The sequence below is a fragment of the Camelus ferus genome, chromosome 5 (genome assembly GCF_009834535.1).
Source record: "Camelus ferus isolate YT-003-E chromosome 5, BCGSAC_Cfer_1.0, whole genome shotgun sequence".
Taxonomy (NCBI): Eukaryota; Metazoa; Chordata; class Mammalia; order Artiodactyla; family Camelidae; genus Camelus; species Camelus ferus.
In genome coordinates, this window is record NC_045700.1 from 5122426 (window position 1) to 5128172 (window position 5747).

At 41.9% G+C, this 5747-nt stretch overlaps 1 non-coding gene across 1 annotated transcript; it reads left to right on the forward strand.

Annotated features, from left to right (window-relative positions):
* The first annotated feature begins 5179 nt into the window (after nt 1-5179).
* TRNAT-AGU lies at nt 5180-5251 on the forward strand. The gene has a single exon. It is a non-coding gene; the product is annotated as a tRNA-Thr (tRNA).
* The last annotated feature ends 496 nt before the right edge of the window (nt 5252-5747 follow it).

Below are 5747 nucleotides of genomic sequence, written 5' to 3' on the forward strand. Positions count from 1 at the left end.
GGAAGTATGCTGACCTGGGCGAGAAAGCAAGTTCCTTTCTCAAGTGTTCCTTAAAGAAATACAAATGCTTATCTCTTTTGTGTCCGTTGACTCAAGTATCTTTTACTTAAAGTCAAATCAAAAAAAAATTTTAAGTCTGATGTATTTCTCCAGTTTTATGGAGAGACAACTGACACAAAACATTGTATTAGTTTATGGTGTACAACATAATGATTTGATACTTACTGCAAAATGATCATCACAATAAGTTTAGGTAACATCCATCACCTCAGTTTTTTTCCTGTTGGTGAAAACTTGTTTTGTTTTGTTTTGTTTTGAGGGACGTAATTAGATTTATTTATTTTTTGATGGAGGCACTGGAGATTGAACCCAGGACCTTGTTCATGCTAAGCACATGCTCTACCACTGAGCTATACCCTCCCTCACCAAAATACCTTCATTATAAATCATTTAGCTCCTGAAAAAAAGCTCACCTGTTTAATAGGTGAGTTAATATTCCACGAACAAGTCACCACAATGTGGTATGACATTTCCCTATTGGAAAAAGAGTGAGTATCAGCTCTTGCTGTAGAACTGTTTCTGTACTCAAGATATTTGATAATAAAAGACAATTTTCAGAAATGGTATCACTAGGTCAGAGTGTGAACATTTCTGGAACTTGATCCATTTGAGGGGACGTTTTTGTTCCTGTAACTGGCCAGGAATGTCTTCCCTCCTCTGCGACCACCACCTCCACCTGCTCTGCCCCTGCAACCATGTGGTTCCGTGGGGAGCTACATTTGTACAGATGCCAATGACACGACCACGCCCAGGGGTGGGCACCAGACACAAACCAGTTGAGTCAAAATCCTTCTCGGGGATCTCTGAATCTGAGACCAAAGACAGCCTGAGCCCACCACCTTTCAGGTGGCAAAAGGTCAAGAGAATGAAAGCCAGGAGCAGTTAGAAGCCTGTTCTCTGCGATATGGGAGCAGGTAGGCAGGAGAGAGCAAAGTTGATGCACAGAAGCAAAGACCAGGAGACACAGGGTACCAGGGCGCCTGGCTCCCATTGTTCCTGCTTTCTTGCTCTTCTTAAGGTTTGGAAGTTCAATTTTCTTCCAATGAAGCCATTACCCTTTTAAGAAGTCCTCTTTTTGTACTTTTGTTGGGTTTCTAGTACTTGTAATAGATTCCCAGGGACAGCCTCAGTGCTTCCCAGACAATCTGACCACGTTCATTTCCCCTGATCCTTCAACCTCCACCTCCCACTGTCCACTATTTCATACCTTTCCCTCTCTCCAGCCTCCCTTTCCAGTCATGACTTACTGCAACTGCATGCTCAAGGTTATGAAGGGTTCCACACAAAGCTCGGATACATGGGAACTTCATAAAATGAACACACATTCTGGATAAAGCATAGTGAGGCCCGCTAGACACAAAGGCTATCTGCATTTAAGGGACACTTGTTTTTGCGGGATTAAACCTATGCACCTACTTGCCCGCCCCGTGTGCCCGCGTGCTCTGTGTTCTTATCAAGACAGATGACCTGTCTCTGCTCCTTCCCTCCCTCTCCGCTTAGCTGCCAGGCCCCACTTCTGCTCTCCTCACTGTGGGCTGTGCTTCTGCACCTGTCCGCCCCCCAGAGCCAATCTCAGCCCCAGGGTCATTGCCATCAACAGACAAACATGCACAAGCATCTTCTGTTCCAGGAGCCTCTCTTGACCCCCCGTCCCCTGCCAGCTCCTGCTCCAGAGTTGTTCCCTTCACCCAGACTCCCATAACCCTGCCCTACAGTCACACACGGCCCCCAGGCCCACGCCCTTTCCCGTTCCTCCCAAGCTCATCCCCACCTTAGGGCCGTTCCACTTTGTATTCCCTCCACCCTGCAGGTTCCACCCCAACTTCACAGGGCTGTGTCTCACTCATCTTTTGGGCCTCCTCAGAGAAGCCTCTGACCAAGCAACTTTAAGGAGTCCTCTCAGCCCCTCGGTTGTTACCCATTTTCTTTTCTCACATTCATCACAACCGGAAATGATCCTCTTTCCCCTTACTGGATGTACGCTTCCTGAATGGACTTCGTTGGACTTGCTCATCCCCGTGTCCTTTGAGCCTGGAACCCTGTCAGAGGGCCGACAGGTGTTCAGTGTGCATTTATGCAACTCACGAAGGCCGTGCAGAACACAACTGAGACGCGAACGGAAAGCATAAGCAGCTGAATCTGTAGGGAGCTCAAGGAGCTCACGTAGAGCAGAGAAAGGCGAAGCAGAGCCTCAAAGGACTAGAAACCATCTGCTGAGTGGACAAGAAGGGAAGGACATTTTAAACAGGGGGAGCAGCATGCTCTGCTCAAGACAGGCAGCGCTGGCTGGTTTCTGGAACCTTGAGATCACTGTGGCTGAGCTGTGGAAGGACAGGTGGGATGTTAAATTATCTCATGTATGTGTTTACATGCCTGGCACCACCCACCACGACAACCAAAAATTAAAAAATAAAAATAAGAGAGCTATTGTACAACTGAGTATCCAGGAAAGTAAGGAAATCTCCAGGGGCAAGAAGCAGATTGGGAACTAAAAGCCAGAGTGGTGAAGTTCAAAGCGATGCTACAGCAACCCAGGTGGGAGTCAGCGAGGTGGTATCAGGTCTGACTGGCCCGAGGCTGCAGTTTATCCCCCAAGGTGGGCTCTCAGGACAGGGCTCGCAGGAAATTCCCACTGAGTCCCTGCAGAAAGCCAGGAAATTGAAGGGCTGTCCCCTCAGTGAAAGGTGGGCTCTGCCAAGGCCCAGGAAGACAAGGATGCTTGTTACTATTCAAGGTTTCAGGTTAAAAAAAGCCTCTTCTGAGAAGCCAAAACCTGAAACTTGTGCCACATGTGGATTTGAATTAAAACCTGAGAAATCATTGGAAGAAATACTTCTGGGCCACTGATACTACAGGCCTGGGAGAAGGGCAGACCCCGCTGTAGAAACACTCCTACAAACGCAGGCACATTTCCACAGTGAAAGTAATCCCCAGGAAAGATTAAAATGCTTATAAAATAAATGAAGAACAAGAACAGTCTGAAAGAGAATATGAAATAAATGTTTTAAATTATAAAAGAAGTAATAGAAGACATGATGAAAAAAATAACAGGCTGAGCTGGAAAATATTAAGTTGAAAATAATGAAATAGAAAACTACAGTTATTGAAATAAGGAAAACATACAGATGCCCAAAACTTACATGAAAAGATGCTCAGTTTCGCTAATTATACGAGAAATGCAAACCAAAATTGCAATGAGGTATCACCTCACACCAGTCAGATGGCCATTATTAAAAAGTCTACAAATAATAAATGCTGGAGAGGCTGAGAGAAAAAGGAACCCTCCTACACTGTTGGTGGAAATGTAAATTTATGTAGCCACTATGGAGAGCAGAAAGGAGGTTCCTTAAAAAACAAGAAGAGTTACCTTATCACCCAGCAGCCCCATTCCTGGGCATATATCCAGAGTAAATGCTAACTTGAAAAGATACATGCACCCCAATGTGCATAGAAGCACTATTTACAATAGCTAAGACATTGAAGCAACCTAAATGTCCATCAAAAGATGACTGGATAAAGCTGTAGTATATTTATATACCAGAATACTACTCGGCCATAAAAAAGAATAAAATGCCAATTGCAGCAACATAGATGTTAGAGATTATTATATTAAGTGAAGTCAAACAAATGTCTTCTGACATCACTTATACGTGGAATAGTGAAAAAAAAAAGACACAAATGAACATTTACAAACTGGAAATAGACTTCCAGACATAGCAAGCAAACTATGGTTACCAAAGGGGAAAGGGGCGGGGAGAGGGATAAATTAGGAGTTTGGGATTAATATATACATACTACTATATATAAAATAGATGAACAATAAGGTCCTACAGTATAGCACAGGGAACTACATTCAGTATTTTGTAATAACCTATGATGGAAAAGAATCTGAAAAAATACATATATACATATAACTGAATCGCTTTGCTGTACACCTGAAACTAACACCACACTCTAAAGCCTTTATGAAGACAATTATGAGTGTTAAATTCTAAGGGTAGCCACTGAAAACATAGGGAAGGTATAACTCCCAATACGTACAAGGAAGGTGAGGCACTGACACACTCCACTGGAAGACTGGAAATAGAAAACAGCTAAGATGGAAGAGCATGGTGAACAGGAAGTATGTTTTCTCTTTATGTATCCCACTGAGGCTCTGTGAGAGTCATCCTGCCTTGTTTCTGTATTGTGTGTGCAGAGCAGCACTGGACACAATTAAGTTGTTCCCTGTATGTCAATACATTCTTCTTCTGTACATTTTTTTCTAAGAAAAGCACAACCTCATTTTAAATACCTTTGAAAACTAATTAGGTTGAACATTTCCCCATTTATTTGTTACCTGGATGTAACTTATGTCGATATCCTTTGCCCTTTTTGAAATTGGGGTCTTAATATTTTAAAATTTATTTTTTAAAGCTTTTATAAAATAAACATCTTTACCCTTTGCCCATCTTCTCTGCTACAAATTTTGGGTGGGGGAGAGTTAGCTTTATTTATTTATTTTTAGAGGAGGTACCGGGGATTGAACCCAGGACCTTGTGCATGCTAAGCATGAGATCTACCACTCAAGCTATACCCTCCCCTCTTCTCTGCTATAAATTTTATCAGTCTGTCAATTGCCTTTTCAAGTTAGTGATTTTACATAATTTAAAAATTTTTTGTAGTAAGTCTTTCATATTTAAATTTCTTCTATCACTTAAATTTTTTCTATCACTAAATTGAGAAAGTACTGCTTTTCAAATATCCCCTAATATAAATCATCTTTGAATATGAACTCTTAAGTTCTCTATTAAAGAGGAGAATGTATTTAGGAAGTGTGTGGCCACAGGCTGGTGTTGATATGGCTCCAGAGATAAAGGCTGGTATGAATTTAGGACATCAGTCCATGAATCTGGCAGTATACTGTGCCTGGACCACATTTATTAGCAGAATTATAAAATACAAGTATTGCTAGCCTTAAAAGATAATACATCTTGGCGTTTCTTTTTATAATTCAACATACAAGTTACCAGCCTACTGAAAAGGCAAACTTAATTAGGAAAGAGGTTCTCACCAAAAGATGAGGTATTAATCTTTTCACTATTTCTAAATATTTCCTTAAAACAGCCTCCATAGAGGGGAGGGTATGGCTCAGTGGTAGAGCGCATGCTTAGTGTGCATGAGGTCCTGGGTTCAATCCCCAGTACCTCCAATTAAAAATAAATACATAAATAAGCCGAATTACTCCCCCTGCCCAAACAAAACAAAAACAGCCTCCAAAATTTTGTCTACGAGCATTAGTAGTAGCGAGGCAGATTTTTAAAACCAGAATTTGTGTTATACATAAAAATTGGACTCAGTGATGTACAGAAAGTGATATACATCTTTAGACCTTAACGCTGGGGACCGAATTTTGATTAATGGTTCCCCACTGTTACTGCTGGTCTTGTAAGCATTGTCAGTCTTGCTGAAGTGCTCTCTGATGTCCATGGCTTGCAGGACATTTGTACTAGGACCTAAGAACTGTGCTGCCCAATACAGCAGCCACTAGTACATGTGACAATTTCAAATTTTAAATTTAAAAATTAAACAAAATTTAAAGTTCAGATCCTCAAGTGACAAGTGCTCAAAGGCCACCTGTGACTAGCAGCCACCACACCGGACAGTACAGAGAGGATATTTCTATCTTGCAGAAAATTCTGTTGGAC